Source organism: Sardina pilchardus, chromosome 11, assembly GCF_963854185.1.
Source record: "Sardina pilchardus chromosome 11, fSarPil1.1, whole genome shotgun sequence".
In the NCBI taxonomy this organism is placed as follows: Eukaryota; Metazoa; Chordata; class Actinopteri; order Clupeiformes; family Clupeidae; genus Sardina; species Sardina pilchardus.
The window spans coordinates 14,459,219-14,478,951 of NC_085004.1; the positions used below are offsets into that span (position 1 = coordinate 14,459,219).

Below are 19,733 nucleotides of genomic sequence, written 5' to 3' on the forward strand. Positions count from 1 at the left end.
AAGACGGCCCCAGACTTTTGCCAGAATCAAAGCGGTCGGCTCCGATGCAGCCCACCGCCGCAAGAGGAACAGATGTCGGAAAGTTACGAGATAAAATGAGAGCTGCCCCTTGGCCATGTTTGCCAGGGCTGTGGAGAAATTGAGGCAGCAGGAGTGATGGCTCTGTGGCAGCCAGCACTAGTCAAGGCCACCCTGGGCCTTGATCAGCACAGTGGGTCTCCCCTCCACATAGCATGAGGCTAGCTGCCCGGTCCAGACACAGATGCCGTCATTTCAGCCGCCGAGCCTTTTTCCCCATTTTATTGGTGTATGCACTTCCAGTTTTTCTCTCTCTGTCTGTCTGTCTCTCTCTCTCTCTCTCTCTCTCTCTCTCTCTCTCTCTCTCTCTCTCTCTCTCTCTCTCTCTCTCGCTCTCTCTGGCTCTCTCTGTCAGTACAATAGGCTGTCTGCGGAGGCTTTCATGCTAGCTCGGGCCATTTCTCATGCCACAAACTAGGGTGGCTAAGTGAAAGGGCATCCTGAGTGGAGAGGTTTTTTTTCCCGCGGAGCACTGGAAGGCCCATTCCGACTCATTACGGCGCATCCACTCACCACCGCTCCGGCCATGACTCTGGACTCGGCCATTTGTGGCTATTCAGTAGGTAATGAGAGGCAGCTGAAAGCACACCAGTGCTGCCCGGCGCCTTGCGAAGGCAAATGACTGTAGCGGGAATGGGTCTAAATAATACATTCCCATTCCATTTTTTTGTCACAATTTCACAATTGCAGTGAACATTGTTTTTGGAGGAAGTGAATGAACGGGAAACGGGGTGGGGGGAAAAAAGAAGCGAGTATCGAATACCACTTCAAAGAAACGTATGCTTCTGCAGCGATGACAGATGCGATACCTGCAGGATTTCATGTGGATAAAGGATGTCAAAAACGAACAGACGTAAGCAATTACTGCACAATTCCGGCATGTGTATCATGAATGCAACGGGTGAAGGATTCAGGAGACTATAAAGTTAGATCAGCTTCGAGAGATGTCTGCTAGATCAACCAATCAAACTAGTCCACATAGCCTACACTTTCAAATAGAATACCACACGAATAAGGAAAGTTCAAAAGAAGGTCAGAGAAGTTCCACTAGTTCACCTCTAAGAATTAACTACAGACCTGCTTTAAAGATCTTAGCTCGGTCTTGCCTTTGAAAATGTCCCCCGTGTTTGGCTGACCTGATAAGACCAGCATGAGAAGAATAGATGAGTACCTTGCTGTCAATCAAAGCCACTTGACTCTTAATCAGTTCCCTATTAAGGGATCTTTAATGGCCCTAAACACAACTCGTAGACTCCCAGATCTATAACCCCCTCAAGTCCTTTCTTGAAATCTCAATTGCCACACTGCTCCGTTTTATGGATTAATAACTTAATTAGATTGTGGATGTGGTTCTAAGGAGGAGAGAGTTCACGTGACACAATCAATCCTGGCAATGTCACTAACAGGATTTTGCCCACAATGGAAAGGCAATGTATACAGTACAAGACAGAATGTGTGTATTTAAAGACATTTTATTATAATTCCATATGTTTTCTTCTATATATTTTGCTGTTGATATCCAACAATAACATATGTTCTTTAAAGAGCCCCATTTATTTGGTGGACACGTTGTCAATACAAGGTCTTACAGTACAAAGTCAAGCGATTAGCCAAGAAGATTAAGCCAATACGTGTGAACCTTTGCCCAGGTGCGCTAATTCTACAAATGAAAAGGAGAATTTTTACAGCACAATAAAGAGGTCAGAACACACTAGCCTGGGGAGGAATTCATATCTTCACCTCCCCCCATGCAAGTCAGCAGATACATACACACACACATACTGTATACACACACACACACACACACACACACACACATATACACACACACACACACACACACACACACACACACTTGGATGGATAGTGGAACAATCAGCTGTGCACAAACACAAACACACACACACACACATACACACATGCGTATGCACGCATGTATGCACACACAGACACACATACACACAAACGTATGGGAGTTCCTATACCATTTTTCAACGATGAACTAATTTGACTGTAGGTGCTGACATGACATAGCCTGTATCTCCTGACAGACTCAATCTCGGCATATACCCACTCCGTCAACAGCCCCTTATGCTATTTGGTATGGTGTCAACACATTGTTATGGATAGATTCTGTGGCCCATTTAATTACACCATAGACAAGAGCATGCATTCAAATTCATTGGAAAAACAATCTTCATGTGGAGGGAAAAATTCTAAATCACATCAGAGACTGTTACCTGAAATGATAGCTTTTGAAAAATGCAGCCAAATGTCTTGCAGCTTTGACTTTTCACAAACACATAAAATGACAGGCCCTGTTGCCAGTGTCAGGGCTATTTGCATACTTTTTCAACACTCTCTCATTTTATTTTAGACAGGCCTATCTGTGTCCTATCCCCCGTCGAAAAAAACAACCTTGCAATACAAGATCGTAATTACTTATTTTGCGCATCTGCTGGCCCTGTTATTATGTGAGTGGGAATGGAAGGCAATTTTTTTTTTTTTTGCTCGAGTGTTAAGTGCAAGTGGAAAGAAAGCAGAGACAGATCCAATGTTTTGCTCTCCTGACAGGCATGGTTTCAGACATTTACAAAGGATCTGCGCGGAGACCCTGCCAATGCTCTTTTCATTCATGTCAAACTGCATAAATCAAAGCGGCATTCCGAAAACACATGGAGCAATGGCACGCCACTGCACAGCCGGAAAAAAATCCCAGCGTCCATTTCCAATTTGGTACAGTCCCCCCCCCCCCCATAACAGACGACTTTAAACCGGTGCCATGCGGTGAAAATGATGAGCCAGGGCCCGTTTTAATTGTTCGCCCAACGTCGGGGTCTTATCGCGGGCAGAGAAAGAGAGAGAGAGAGGGAGAGAGAGAGAGAGAGAAAGAGAGAGAGAGAGAGAGAGAGATGCTCGCTGTTAGAGCTGCTCTACGCTGGTCATTAGAATTCTCCCCGCACCAGAGCCACAATATCCCACTGATGCATGTAACAACTGCCCATATAGTCAGTGGGAAGCCTCCATGTGACTGAGTCCATATGGACCGCCAATAGCACTGTGGTGGGTGTGTGCAGGGACACAGGTGGCACCAATATATAGAGGGAGAGAAGAGAGAGAAAGGAGAGAAAGAGAGAGAGAGAGGAGGAGAGAGAGAGAGAGAATATGGAGCCTTCTGTCCATGACAGTGGCGTTGGCCAAGAGCAAAGCAGGCCACCAGGCTCCAGAGTCTTTTTATAGAAGTTCAGAAGCGGCCGTGTGTATACAGACGGCAGCGCTCCTTTCAAACGGAATACACATGATTCATCGGAAGGGCCTTCAGCGTCTCTCCTAACTTTTTTTCACTTGAAAACATCCAATTGCCCGACTTCAATTTCATTTACACAGCACATATGATGCCCCCATGGCCAGAGTGCAAGCTACAAGGACACACTACTTATATTCTGCTTGTGATGTCTGCATGAGTGTGTGTGTGTGTGTGTGTGTGTGTGTGTGTCTGTGTGTCTGTGTGTCTGTGTGTGTCTGTGTGTGTCTGTGTGTGTCTGTGTGTGTCTGTGTGTGTGTATGCATTTGTGCATACGTGTGTGTGTGTGTGTGAGAGAGAGAGAGAGAGAGAGAGAGAGAGAGCGGGAGAGAGGGAGAGAAAGTGTTCCTCTGTTTAATATTCGCAACTTGGGCCATGTGCCTCCCAATTGAATTTGAAAGGATTTGTGTGGCCGAGTTTTAAAAGGGCTGTGCGCATGAACACAACGGTTGTGTCTGCAGCAGCACTGTCCGCGAGCACTGCATTTCACATTTCAAACGCGCTCCTGTGTAACTAGGTCACCGAGATGCACCAACGCAAAGCAGGTGGTCTGCCCCGGACTGGACTTCCATAATTACAGCTTCGCGTCCACATGAAATGTATGGGAGTTCACTCGAGAAGCTGGAAAAGATGAGCCTGAAGCAGCACTCCAAATGGTCCACCACTGACGGCTCACATGACATAACTAAGAAATCTGGGCGTCATTGGATACAGTCTGCCATATTTATGCATACTCTTACTGCACAGACAATATTTGCACAACACACATCAAACTTTTGGCAATGGACAAATTGTCAACATTCCACAACCTGACGTTGAAAATGATATCAAAACAGTGACGAGAGGCAAAAAATGTTTCCACCGCTGAATTGTTGTCATTTCTCATGCCTAATTTAACCGACTTGTTGCCACTTGCCACTAGACCTCTCAGGTTATCCCGTTTCAGTGTACCGAATCTCAATTTGAAAAACACATTACGTAATCCTATCTCAGGGTAAGGCTTTGCCGTGTGTAAGACAAGTCGAAACGTGACTCCCGTGTTTTTAAAAATGCATTAACAAAAAAAAAAAAAAAAAAAAAATCAAATGAATACCAGGTGCAATTTCAGCTAACTGTTTAAAAAATGCCACACGGTTCAGTGCCAGTGGTAGCACATTCCACGGAGAATATTTACTTTTGCTACTGAGAGCCCTTGAAACGGGCGGGTAATGTGCCCAGAACTCATGCAAAGTACCCTCCGCCGAAGCCCGTCATCTAAATGTCCTCAGTATAATCACAGCAGCGAAGATGGACAACCCTGGCTAGTGCTGGCACGAACAAGGATGACAATCTACTCTATTATGCGGAGAAGAAAAACTTAACAGTGATCCACCGTTGTCGACAGCAGTTTGGCTGCTCCACAGAGTGACCGACTGAAACCAAAGCCGGAAAACCGAGCTGCTAGGCCAAACAAAAGTCTGTGTCGCTTTATCTGTTATCGTCTGCCCCCAGACAATGCTGTCTGTGTCTTTTGACTGTAGCGCCATGCTCTCTGTAACATGACTATGTGTGTTATCATGCTGTCCTTAGACTCTCTAAGTAACGATAACAAAGTATTGACAAATATGTATGCTCCGATTCAAACAAACAAATTACTGGAGCGAAGATGAAAATCGATTGTAAGACTGAAACAAATAATCACATTAATCCCTGTCACTCGGAAGCCCTCCTCTCTGCACGGTGTGTGACTATACATCATCCGCAAGGATGGGAAGAGGTGATGGAGTTCAACAGCTATCCTCCCACCACCACCGCTACCGCCCAGAGCAATTCAGGATGCCATCGTTTGCATACAGCCAACATTGATTCAGACGCTACAGTGGTTCCTGCTGTGCATTATACTTTCATGAGGGCATTGATCGGATTGTTTTCGTTCGTTCCCAGTATGAAGTCTTTGCCGTGCACTTCGAGCTGGCCGCGTTCGGTACAGTTTTACTGTGCGCGGCTGTGTTCATGCCGCGTGGCCTTGTGGCCCCTTCTCTCACATCTCATCTCATGCGGTCCCACCCCGATGCCTTCCCACCCCATCCCATCCCTTCCTCTTTCCTTCCATGCACCCCCGCCCTGCCCCCTGAGAGCCGAGCCTCCCGAGGTGGAGACGTGGGCAGTTCCACCCTCCGCGCCAGTGGCCCTGGCTGGCACGCACACACACACACACACACACACACACACACACACCCTCTCCTCCGAGCTTTCCCACGCAGGCGCGACGCATTCTCCGGGAGCAGACGCAAGACAAAGACCAGAGCCCCGACTACAAAGCTCCCGCCGCTAAAGCTCCGCGGAAAAAGGGACTCCTCGGAGTGAGAACTCCCACGGGCTGGCGAGACGGATTCCTCGAGGATTAGCCTATTAAGAGTTTCGCTTTATATGGCGAAGAAATGTGCCGGGTGATGGCATCGTTAGTGAGAAAACAAACCGCCAGTGGGCTAGGCATTCTACATATGGGGTGTTTTTCGCCCTCCTGGACGTCATCATCATATGGGAGTTCTTGGGTGCTGTAATACGTTTCTCAGCCCAAGACAGTGTCAGATTTTCTGAGAATAATAAACTTCTGTGCCGCAATAACAGGATGCCAGTTGTTTACTAAAGCGGTGTGGCTTTAGCGGTGTTGTTCTGTGAGCGGCAGGGGCAAAGGATAAGACTCAGAAAAACACACCTGCTATGTGTAGCTCTGTGACTGTTGATCGACTCCGTTGAGAAATAACAGGAAATATGGAAGTGTGAAGTGCAAAAAAAGCAGGCGGGATCACCACAATTTGATCTACCGCAGCCGCACTCAGCGTCCATTTCAGTCCATTAGGGGCCATCTTGGGGCCGTCCGTCTGGCCATTTCAGGCTTCTGGCTTCTGGAGAGGAAACCACGGACAGGGTGTGCTGGACCCAATGGACTGACAGGGCAGAATTAGACTCCCGAGGTCCAGGACAACAGTGCTGTTTGTTGCCAAAGAACACATTACCCTCACCTGGACACGGGGAAGAAAGGTCAGAGTCATCACAAAAGAAGCTGTGTTGGGGAGCAAGCTGCTCGACTTCACAGTGCAGCCCAGCAGCCAGGAGCATGCTGACAACCACCCTGTGGTCAGACAAAAAGGGGAACCGGACAGAACCACAGGTGCTGCGATTAAAATCAGAAATGTTTGCTCTGAGCCTTTGACAGCGGCCATTCAGAAACGTTCCATGTCCTGGCCCAGGTGCCACAGTACATCTTGTGGGAGCAAAGGAACAAACAACATTTTGACCCCTTGATCTCTGAAGCGTGACTCCTCCTTTGAACTGAAATGGCACCAGCCATATTCAGGCACCAGCTGACCACTGGCACAGAACAAGAGTGGAGAGAAAGTTCCGCCCGTCTGTCTGTTTTGGATCCGGGGTTGGCGACCGTCACTATGGCATGTGTGTAGACAGGGTCGGGGGCGGGTGGGGGGGGTGGACGGTGGGGGGGTTACTGGACATTCACGCCAAACAAAAGAGCCAGAGGAGGTCGGCCGTGCCGGCGGCCAGCCTCTCTCCTGCTCGTGTTTAACACAGAGATTACAGGGCAGGTGCCAGATTCACATGCCGCGTCCGTCCTCCTTCCGTGAGCGCGGCGTGCTGTCGCTGCACCTGCAGATGCCTAATTACAGGACTGAGACGTGGAGTGGCGCGCACACACACACACACACACACACCTGAGTCGGCGCTCCGTCACACACACACACACACACACGGCGGGTTTTTCTCCCACACTGACGGCGCGCTAATGGAGATGGCAGCGGTTCTCACGTAATTAGCGCGCCGGGCTCCGATCCAGCGCCGCTTTAAGAGGCCGACGACGTGCTCGGCAGCAGAAAAATATTCTTTTTTTGATTTCGCCGTCTTGAAAGGCCACGTCATTTGAAGTGCACCTCAAACATGGTTTGGATATCATGAAAGTCAAACGCGTCGAGCTACAGATCTACGGGAACCGCAGCTTTCGGAGGAAAATAAGGAGAGCAGAGAGAGAACGAGAGAAGAACAGAGTGTGCAACACTTTGCTCACACTGATATCGTTGCCAAACGCCACATTCTTGGCAGATTAGCCTAATTAATGAATCATAGACGCAGCACAATGTGCCTATGGTGTCTCTGAGTTTAATCTCACAGCAAACTCAGTATCATTTCACCCTTGGAAGGGCTTGAAAGATGGTCTACATTTCATACATAATCTGAACTTGAGCCATTCAGCAACTATGTGGTCAGCAGTCCCCTGGTGGCAGACAGTGACCTTAAAATGGCTTGGACTCCAAAAGCACAAGGTGAAAGTCTGGAGCAGTGTGAACTCTTCCCTGCTAAGTTACCCCATAAATACATTCTCCATGCAATTTTACGAATTCTTTCATGGCCCTGGGAGTGCGTTGTTGGCCGAGGCACAACCAAATACTTACATGCAGATGTCATTTAAAAATCCGGATAAATGAACAAATATTTTCGGCTCCAGTTCTGCAGCAGAAAAAAATCAAGAGCCAAAGGAGGCGCTGGGAGAGTCTCTACACTGGATGTGGAAAAAAAAAGACGTCCATCCAAAACGGAGCTGACAGTCGAGCTAAATGGCCTCTCTCCTCTCTCTCTCTCTCTCACACTCTGAAACAGGCCCCACACTCTCTCTCTCTCTCTCTCTCTCTCTCTCAGCTGTTGCTCTCCACTGGCGCTGCCGACCCACTGCCCGCTGCTGTGCTTTGCCCTGCTGCGCACTCTCAAAGAGGCTCTGTGGCCCTGTCCACGAGAGCTAAAGCGCCATTCACTGCCTGCCCTAACCCGCATTCCACATGGGACACACCACGTGAGCGCTAATTCACCAGCGAGTCCCAGAGCGCGGGGGCCGTGCGCGCTCCGCTCCTCTCCTCTCCGCTCCGCTCCGCTCCTCTCCGCTCCTCTCCGCTCCGGAGGCACAGGACTGCCACGGCGACGGAAGACTTGCAGTACGAAACCAAGAAATGAAGAAACAACAACAACAAAAAAATCCACCTGAAACGAAGAAACAAAATAACCTAATAGCAACCTATCCTCGCATATTCAGTGACACAAGCAGGTTGACCTGCACCGGGAAGCAGTGGCGGAGGGGTTTCGAGTGTCCGCGGAGGTCGACCGGGTCACTGCGTATCCTGCCGTCTCCGGCAGACAGGCAACACTTGCTGCTGATTAACTGCAGGCTACTACGTGGCATGGGGCCATCCGAGCCTTGCCACAAGCGAAAGTAATTGCACCCATCACCTACCTTTCTCCAGGAGGGAGAGAAAGAGAGAGAGAGAGAGAGACAGACAGAGAGAGAGAGAGAGAGAGAGAGAGAGAGAGATCAGTGGAAAGTAAAGCAAAGACCTCCAGGCCAGAGGTATTCAGTGCATAAGTAGGACTATGACTCACTCAACAAACAGGGCTCAGAACAAGCTCTGAATTTCTTAAGACACAGTGGGGAGACTACTAAGGCGTATAGGCACAGTGTGCGTATAGAAAGTGGAGCAGGGTAGACGAGAGCTTTCTTTAGCATGCAGTGCAGGGTTTCAGTGCATGAGGAGATTATTTAAATTAGATTCATCTTCTTGTGCTATCACGGCACAGAGCCAGCCTGTGTTTTAATTCTGAAAATTGAATTTGGTGTGATAACTAAATGCATTAAAATAAGGTCAAGAAGACTTGTTTGTGAACCTTGTGCTACATTTGTAGTGACTTAACGGGTAAAAGATAAAACGTGACGGAGAGAGAGAGAGAGAGAGAGAGAGAGAGAGAGAGAGAGAGAGGGGAAGAGATAAGGTCAGCCAACACCTCATTCAGGTTTGCAATTTTCCATTAAAATCAACTCTATGTGCTAGTGTTCCCTAATCTAGTCTGGACAACAATACAATATGTGAGAGCTTTGTCCGAGCTCTTGTGTCCTGACCCGTGTCCATCTATTTCAAAAGAAGCCGAAAAAGCCAGACTAATCCCTTCACCGCAATCACCGCCATGTTCAAAAGAAATGCTCATAAATGCTCAGACAAAAGGGAAAATATTCAATTAAATGGCCAAAGCTTTGCAAATTGGCGCAGTCTGTCAGGGGACCCTGCCACTGACCGCTCATCTAAATTTCATCTCAGGGTTAGTTTCTCTTTGCCCTTGATCCCTTAGCTAAGCCTCCATTGACCTGAACACTTTTATTTAGATGCTGCTGATCAAAGTTCTAATTGGTCTTTTCAGTAGCTTTAAGAAGTAGGAGATCAAGATCAAGGATTTTGAATGATAACATTTTATCTGCATATGCCTCATTACATAAAGAAAAAGCAAAGCCAAAGAATTTGTTTTTTTCCCAAGAAGCTGTGCGAGCTTGTTGTCCTGGATAAAATACTGAGTGTGTCATTGTCGATCCAGAATCCCAACTAGGCTACACTGTTATACAATAACTGACAAATACGAGATTACGGCTCATTTGCAACAGACTTGAGCGGCGTCCCAAATTCACAGTTTTCTTCTGGCAATTTGCTCGGTCTGAAGTCAAATGCGCTTGGAATCATGCAATCCGTTTCACAGAGGAGACATATGGATGAAATTACACAGGCTTACATCAAATCATCAAATCGTTCCTCTTTGGCCACCACGCTTGCCACATCCCCTTCCTGGAGCCCTTTCTCAAATCGGCACTTATTTTATTGGCTTATAAATAACCTCTCGGGGACCCAGAGATGGGAATGGATGTCTTCAACTTCAGCCTTTGTCATCACATGACATTTATGCCCTTCAAGGCTGATACATGAGGCCACTTATTTTTGGGCAGGCCGATGGAATCTCGGGCCACATGAGGCCAGTTCTACTCGCAGGGCTTTGAAGATGACCTCATCCTCTTTTGCCCACAGTTCCAATGCGCGCGATTCGCTCGTTTTGACCTATCTGGCAACCCCGGCGAGGTATGGCGCTGAAAGCCGAAGCGAGACCCAAGGCAGGTGGCCATCAGGCTCGCCTGTACCAACAGCCACGAGGGAAATGTGTCAGCCCCGTGGAATGTGATCAAGAGAGCCAAGAGCCAGGGACCCCGGGGAGCGAGGTTCACACCACTGGTAGCACGCGAGGAGAAGCCCCTGGGCATCGGTGGAGGAGGAGGAGAAGGACGACGACGAGGAGGAAGAGGAGGAGCAGGAGGAGGAGGGATTAGCCCCCAGCTTGCCGTGGCACCTGCAGATGCACTCACATCCTGCGCACAGCCGGCGATCAGCCGCCCCGGACTCCCATTCACCCCGCATGGCGCGCTTTTATTGCTCACCGAGGGGTGTTCAGAATCTGAGCAAACATGACAACAAATAAAAATAACCCAGCATGGCCAATACCCTGGTGCCCCGGTGATTTTATAAGAGGCTAATGGAAAACAAACAGCCGTCTTCATCTTTCTGGCAAGAAACAATTATCTTTCAGAGCAGCATGTGTTCTTTAAGTCAAATTATGAAGACACTGACAGACACTTTGAAACTGGTAAATGGCAAATTATTGCCATTACTGGATGATTAAAAAATTCTCGTATGGCCCATTAAATTCACATAGAGGTCCTGGAGTACAGTTTTAATAGTGATTGATTTTCCAGAGAGATACGAAAACAGACGACAGAGGGTCAGCATTTTATAACTAAAAATTGAATTCAGGTGACTGATCCATTGTCCAGAACTGTAAAAAGATTAAAATGATAAGCAGACACGATAAAACTGTTAAACTAGTTTGTGCAAACCTCAAAGGTATGCATATAAGTATGTGGGCCATTATATATCAATTTACTACAGTACTGCTGAAACAGTACCGCAATAATCTACTAATTTTTATCACAATCAGTTTAATCCATATTATGTTGGTGCCATACATCATTGTTTGCCCTTATATAAAAGATTACAGAAATGCAAGTTTTCTCAAGTAGACTCACAAGTAATCACTGAGAGTTATTCACAACAATTTATCACTCATATTCATTCAGTCTTTCATTGCCGTGCATATAAACTGACACTAAAATCTGCATAACTTCACGAATCCCAGCCATCCATGAACGTTCATTCCACAGTGCATTGAACAGAAACCAAGGCGCTTCTCCTGGGGGGAGAACGTTACCTGATACGTTCCATATTCAGGTGTTTTCTGAGATGGAAAACAGCTCCGCGGCTGGAGGACCATCAGACGTGGCTGTATCTGTCTGGCCTCGGCTCCTAATCATTAGTCTAGCCTGGACAGACTCAGACAGGCAGGAAACCTCAAACTGACAGACAGCGTTGTCCAAAATCAAGCCCTGTTTAATCTCAGGTCAGCAGAGTGAGTGTCACAGGCCGGTGGACTCCGAGGCTGAATCTCTTCTCCCTTCTCTCGTCCTTCATACCTCCCTCCCCAGCACAAAGATGAGCGACCATTTTTACCACCGCTTGAAGGCTATGCTGGGCACAAGTCCCACTGATGATAAAGCACTGTGAAGCCTTTTCCAATTACTCCAGCCCCCCCAGTGGTCATTAGATGTGATAACAAAAGCATATAGCTAAATGTATAGATAAACATATACTGTAGGTAAAACTCCATTTGCAATCTGTAAAAGAGTGTTTTTTGAATCCATGAATATATAGCCACTATAAGCATAATCTGAATAGTGTGAACTTGCTCTAAAAGAGGGTAGTCTCTTGAAGTGCTCTAGACCGTAATCACCCAAATCACTTGTGCAACATGGAAATACCACATTATATCCAGAGTAAACGTGAGGGCTTCCAAGGATTCTTAGGGAAAGGAATTTGGCTAGAAATGGCTATTGCATAAGTGCCAAAGACCTCAGGTCGTATACTACCGGCTCATTGAAACTGACTGGTGTGCACGTAACCTGACAATGACCTATCGGCAGATGTTTGACCGTTGACAGATCAGCACCTCATTCATTGCCTTCTCCCTTTTAAATCATTTAAGGGAACAGAGAAGGTTGAAATCACTCATCTCAAGGCATGATTTTGGGATGGCCCTGGATGCTCTCACATAGCTGACAGTAAAAGCAGTTCTGACTGAGCAAATCACAACTGATCATCATCTCCAGACAAACAGATGCCTGACTGATAAGCTGACTGACATGCGTCTGTGCTTATTTAAAGATCTGAGCACACTTAACAATGAGAGAGGACAGAAAATGATTTGCGGGCTTCTTCAATTTATGAGTGCCTAGTCAATGGCCCAGGACATTGTTTCCTTGTGGAGTTAATGAAAAACATTAAGCCAGTGATCCATTGATCCTAAAAATATGTTCCACGAATCACTTTCTCACGAATTTCTAAATTTGACAAAGGAGAAGAAGAATATCACTTAAATACTACACTCTTTATGGAATTTGGCTGATAGTCATGGCAATAACCAGAGCGGAGTGTTTTGTGTTATGACAAAGGACACTGCAGCCAGAACCGTCTGTTCCCATCGAGTGAGAGATATCCCAATCAGTTATGACTGTGCTGAGAGAACAATTATATGGCTTGCAATAGACTGTTTACTGCCTCGAGCAATATTTGAGACTCATGCACCATATTGTACAACTATATGACTCTCCTATCTCACAAGGGTTCAACAGACACCCCCCCCCCCCCACACACACACACACACACACACATACACACACCACCTTCTCACTTTGCCAAACGACACCAGCTTTTGTTACATCCCAAAAAGGAAACCTAAACATGACCCCAAGGTCAAGAGGTCGCGGAGCGGCTGTTCTGAAGCCGAGACAGCCTCATCCAGCACAGGACAGGCTCCAGATTGCGTTCCTGCAAAGCCAGGTTGAAGTTCCGAGAGGACAAACACAGGTCCGCGGGTTGTAACCGTGAGAAGAACATTGGGTCGAGCCGACTGTGAGACCTGTTTGTCTTAGCTCTGGTTACGCAATTCTTTTTTTCCCTTCCTAAGCGGATTCAGGCATGATTTTTTAGACCCAGTAATCAATGCCAAGCATCTCATTTGAAGTTGGAGGAAGAAGGGAAAAAAGGGGGGGGGGGGGAAATATTATAAAATGTGCTGGATTGGCTTTTTTTTGGAAAGAATAGTGAGGCTCGTATTGGGATTCTCAGTTGGGATTTCGCCTCCTGATTGTTTACTATGTTCAGATGCACTGCAGAATTTTCCCAAAAACATAAATCAGTGCAAAAAAAAACAAAAAAAAACCACAAAGCAGGAACATACACATGGCCGACACTTGAATAGTCGGTGACATTTCATGTTGTATAAATTTCACAACAGCTGTTCTCTTCTCTCTCTCTGTTCGCCATCTCCGTCATAAATTATTCAGGCAGAAAGATGCAGTGGTGAGGCACAAACACCAGTACGAGCACGCATAAACACACACACACACACACACACACACACAGAGGCACACATGAAGGAGGTACTCGATGTGAGCAATACAGGGTTTTGCTACCGCGCTCACGTGTGATCTGGACCCAGTACCAGCGTGTACGTTCCAGCGCTACCGGGGAGGGCCTGGAGACTCCTCCAACATATGGTTCCATGTCTGAGCACCAGCAGGTGGTCCCCCCCCCCACCAAAACCCCCCAACCCCTCCTCTTGCGATGCCGGTTCTGATAAAGGTTCCAACAGCGCTCCTTAACATTCTGCCCCCCCCCACCTCGGTCAGATGAATGCCAACCCCCCGAGCCACATAAGCTGGCCAAATGGAAATGTACAGCCGTTACACAAGATTTACTGGGCCGCGGCGGCGCGCCGTATACACACACACACACGACGCGGGACTATCACAGGTGGCTCTCCGCTCCTATCATTAGGACTTAAACCATCTCTTTTCCTCGCCGGCGTCTACAGTCATACATTACTGGGCAAGAGCAGGTGTTCTTCCCCTCTCCAAATGACCGGCCTCCGCCCGTCCGTCATCTCCTCTTTGTGGGGCTGTCAAGCCCGGACCATTCTCTCCATTCCGTTTCACTGCCCTGCCTTCCAGCTGATCGTTGGAAATGGCATCGCTCTGGCAGCGGTGGCGTTCCAACTGTGCTCAGTGGCTGAGACCACTGGCACCAAAAGCATCGCCACCCCTGATTTATTGTGCTAAATGCCTTCGCTCTCTCTGTTTTCTCCAAAGGAAAACAGTCAGAGTGCTCTCTCTCTCTCTCCTTCTCTCTCTCCTTCCCTCTCTCCCTCTCTCTCTCTCTCTTTCTCTCTCTCCGATTGGCCAAGGGATTCTTTCATCTGTAACGTCAACATGAAGTGACTGAAGCAGACCCATGCGGGATGTCTGACAGGCTATGAATTACTTGGGCTTTGACAGATGTGAGGATTGACAAACGCGCCGTTGTGTCAGCCGGGATTAGTTTTTGACTGAGAGTGATGGCTCCAGCAGTTTCCCCAGCAAATTCACGACCTTGAGGATCTCGACATATTTGCTCTCATTCTCCTGCCCATTTAGGATAAGTATAAATCATTGCCCTTTCAGATATGAACTGATAGACATGCTCTGTCCACAAACGTATCTGTATCTCCTGCTAATACATGAATATGCATATGCATGTGGATCATACATAATGCTAATTTCACCAGGGAAATAAAACATATAGTTGTGTTTGTTTTGGTCGTAGAGTTTTCACCTGTCATTTCCTTTTGCACAATAAAAGCAATAGATACCATGTACTATTGTGAACTTCTACATATGTTTTTAGCAAAATACTTTTTTCCACTAGTCACACCCCATTTACCTGTATAGTGTTCCCAACAAGAATGTATTTCCATGACAGCTAAATGACGCTCAGGTCTAAACATGTCCTCTCATGTGCTTCTGCAATTTACTGAAATTACATTTTTGACAATTGTGCCTCTCTCTCTCTCTCTCTCGCTCTCACTCTCTCTCTTTCTTTCTCTCTCTCTCTATCTCTTTTTCGCTCTCTCTCTCTCTCCCTCGCTCTCTCACACTCAGGCATGTCTTGCCAGAGTCATGTGTAAGATTTACTTGGCAGCTGCCAAAATTAACATTTGGGCCACCGGAGTGAAAAGGTCACTGACGTTGTTAGTGTCACTTCATTAGACATCATTATCTCACATTACTATTGTATTACTGATCCATGTCTCTAGTGCTGAAAACATACTGCACTGCACGCGCAACTCCGAACGACATACATAGGCTTTGTGCCCTACAAATGCAGCTTGCCAAAATAGATCATCACAATAGTTGGAAGGGCCAGGGAGGAATTCTGTTTGGGTTCCGTTAGTCATATTCCTCCATGTTATTCTCGATCATCCTATTAATGGCATCTACTAGGCCCTCCCATGTCCACGTAATGAGGTATGCCTGTCAAAACACATAACTTGGCACGTGCAAGCGAGCCCCTTCCCTCTGCCAGGACTTTCATCTGAACTCTGAGTCACTCCAGGATAGCCTACAGTTAATCTGTGGTCACTCGTTTAAGACTTAGACAGCATCTGGAATATTCCCTCAGAGCTGGCTTTGACAGAGACAGACACATGCCAGCACGATGGCTTGAAATAGCAGATGACACTCAGACATTCACACAGAGAACCATAAACCTAATATATGCGCGCAATAATCCACCAAACGCTTTGTTTCCCTTATTGACTGCAATGTCTATTGCAAATGCACCAGTAGAACAACGGCTGTTAGAATAATGTTATGAGTGCTGCAACTTTAAGACAAATTACTATGATTCCACAGCTGGCTGGCAAAGAGATTTCACAGCCTGTTTTCTATTTCTATGCCAAGATCTGCAGTTTAAGGACTCAAGTCAAATCCCATTAGTATCACACTGTCAGGGGGGGGGGGGGGGGGAACTGTCTAAATACCTTCTTAATCTCTTTCATTTTAATATTCAAATCTCACCTAATTCACTTGCAGGGTAATTAGCTATACTGCTGTCCTATTTGTAAGGCAACAGTATGATAAACGTGCTGTATCAGTGACAGCAGGGTCTATGGCGTTGGTGATGGAGAAACAGAGAAGGAGGTGCTCTGTCGTCTAGATAGCACACGGGGAGGAGAGGAGGAGAGAGGAGAGGAGAGGAGAGGAGATGAGAAGAGAACAGAAGAGAAGAGAAGAGAAGAGGAGAGAAAATGAGAGAAGAGGAGAAGAGAGGAAAAGAGAAGAGAGAAGAGAATAGAGGGGACATGAGCACCTAAGAGGAGGCCCACAGCCCGGAGGAGATCTGTCTACGTCCACCTGTCTGGAAACTGGGTCAGTGGACAGCCAGCCATTTTGGCTCTAGGGTGTTTAATGTAAGCCTTAAAATAAGCATCAAAAGGGGGGAAAGCAGGGCTTTACCTGACACCGTTTTTGCTAGACTCATAATCGGCTTGGAGACAGGGGTTACCTGCTGCTCTCTGAATGCCGGAGCTTGCAAATCAAATCTCATAGCATTGCATTTGGGTAATGATTTTTGATTTCTCACTTTTCAACTAACGGCAAAGTCAAAATGATATTCCCAACTGCAGAAATCCATTGCACTGTGCAAAGACATAGAACCTCTCCACCAGACAATTTCACAGACCATTTAATGGTTGATGGATGGACAAACCCTACGCTAGTTTCCGGGCAAAAGATATAAGGAGCTATTATTTCCAAATCGACAGCAGCCAACATCCCTGCCAGCGGGCTTGTGAGGACACAATACGTGTGCCTTTCCCTTTCAGAGTATGTGGGAGCGTGATAGCTTCCTCAAATAAACTGTGGAGTCTGGCGTGTGGCCCAGTCCTCCGCGGTGGCACAGGGCTGACTGGGTAGCCTACTACAGATCTGCCGAGCGGAGGCATGCCATGCCAGTTCAGGAATCCCAAGGCCACAAGTGAGTCACGCAGTACCAATGCAAACACACACTGAATCGGGCAATCCCAAAGAGATAGACACCGCCAGCTGTACATATTTAATTTGTGGAACAGTGATAGTGCATATATGCAGCCATGACAATGACCATCTGATGACCTGACTGTGCAATCTCAGTTAATGATAAGATAGAAAATCTTGGCTGAAACCTCATCATAAATCTTAAGTTTGAATTTTTTCCATCTTAAGACTAATACAGGGAGTTCAGGACCATGCTATCAAATGCTCTCTAAAGGTAGGGACAGGTGGCAATAGAGATTAAACTGAGTAATATTGATCTCAACTTTTTCTCCCCCTGACGTTAATTGGCAGAAAATAAATAAATAAAACTTCAAATCACTTCATTTCACGGCACATTTGTGATGCTTCACATATAGATATGCATTCCTCCAAAACATGAAATTATGCAGAAACAAATTAGAAAAATAAGCAAACTTACCTCCACTCTGATTTCTGATCGATGGTCCCCGTGGAATGCATCTTTGTCATAGTGGTAGGTATGCGCTTCTACGAGATCATCTATCAGGCATGAACCATGAATTTGTTAAGATATCAGCAGCGTGATTTATGTTATTGTCTGAAATGATGCATGTGGATGGCACACAAACCAGATCAATTGTGACCGGACATTAGAGTTGATGAAGTTACTCTCTGACACATTAGCTTCGTACTAAATGCACCCCCTGGGGCTTGGAGCATAGCGGTAGCCTATCTCTGGCGCCTGATTGCTGGATGCAAGGTGCACGATCAACAGAAAAGCAAGAAAATCAACTTGACGCGCCGCCGAACAAGAAAATGAATCGTCTGGACGCGGATAAGGGAGTATACCTGACCTAAATACCTTGCGATTGCCGTTTTCCTGAAATCTTACATTTGGTCTTTAAGATAATTTAGTCAATTCACATGCACGTCAGCTTGCACCTGATGAAACATGATGCCACCGCAAAACGAATGTGGTCCGGTTAATTGCGCTGTTTCGGCTAAATGCGCACAAGCGACTAAACGATTGTTGTTATAACCTACCTGTTATAACTCTGAAGTTTTAATAATAACAGCTGACAGCTATTCTTTCATTCAGCAAACAAGCGGGGGAAGACACATTAACATGCATGACCCAAATCGACAGGCAACCAAATCACAAAAGGCACACCTTTACCAAGGGTCTTAAAACGCCGCTCTCTCACCGATGGCTTGGAGCGTCTTCTCGGTAGTCCACAGCGAGTAAAATGCAGCTATTTCCCCTTCACATACATACACCTGTGGCTTTGGCAGCAAAGTCTGCCTTCAGTTGGTAGCAAAAACCTGAATGACAAATCTAGAATTCTTTAATATCCCAAAAGGTAAAACTCCATAAAGACAGACCAACCTGTAGCATAAGGGCAGGGCCTATCGTTGACAACTTCTTGGCGAAGTGCAGCCTTAGACAGTTGATGCCGAAAAGGTCTGACAGAGACCATGTGCACAAGTGTGGGCTCTGATCGTGCAGGGAGCGAGTGGTCTCATATTTATACAAACCTCGCTGCTCCAGGTTTGGAACTGCGCTCACTGTTTACAACAGCTGAGGCAAACCACGCCCACTCAGATATGATTGGTCTTCTAAATTCCTAAGCAATCCTTTTCGCTCAGATTCCATTTACAGTAGGCTACAAACATACGCCGACGTGTGTGAATAAGAACAGTAGACTACATTATATATCGAGACGTAAGGAGGCTCGTTTTTTTCTCTCAAGCAGAGGATCTTGAGCATGACTTCCTCCAGGCAGAGAGATGTTTTTTCTTCCTCTCTCTAATGTAGACCGAAACCTCGCCAGTTAAGCCACTAATGAGTTCAGATTTAGGGTTACATGTGGAGAGTTTATAACGCGCGCGCGCGCGCATCTTCTTGCAGCTTCCAGCCTGTTGTCAAACTCCATCCTCAACATTCAGCCAAATTATACATTTCGAAATATCGATGAATAGTCTATTTCAAAAGGGATGAGCAGAGTGCAGTCCTGCACATTGGTAGATGTGTTTCCACGATGAGAGAGTGTTAACCGGTGCAATAAAAAGTGGCACGCCGATTGTCAATACGACTTTCGACGCATAAATTATCAAGGTTCTGTTTACGTTAGAAGAAATGTTCACATTCTGCATCTCTCTCTCTCTCTCTCTCTCTCTCTCTCTCTCTCTCTCTCTCTCTCTCTCTCTCTTCTCTCTCTCTCTCTCTCTCTCTCTCTCTCTCTCTCTCTCTCTCTCTCTCTCTCCCTCTCGATTATTTCTAGACGCATAGCCTATTTGTCTAATACATTGGCTATTTTCTAGTTTTCATTGCCCACTTAGGACAATGTAAATATTTCAAAGGCGATCGAGAGGTTAGCAGAATATGCGCAGACAGGTAACCGGCTGCTTTACTTGATGCTGCTCCGGAACAACCGTTGAGCATATTCTCATTGCTCGGTGTAGTTCTCTGTCATCATCGTTTGTCCACAGAGGTCGCTGTTTACGTTGGGGAGTCGGGGA

The 19,733-nt window shown here is 46.6% G+C and overlaps 1 protein-coding gene across 1 annotated transcript in view; it reads right to left on the reverse strand.

The window, feature by feature from the left end:
- Positions 1-18,736, reverse strand: part of cemip (cell migration inducing hyaluronidase 1) — a 68,579-nt gene extending 49,843 nt beyond the window's left edge. The window contains exon 1 of the mRNA XM_062549392.1: positions 18,601-18,736. The gene's annotated coding sequence lies outside the window, so the exon portion shown is untranslated. The remainder of the gene's footprint in view (positions 1-18,600) is intronic.
- Positions 18,737-19,733: the final 997 nt, after the last annotated feature.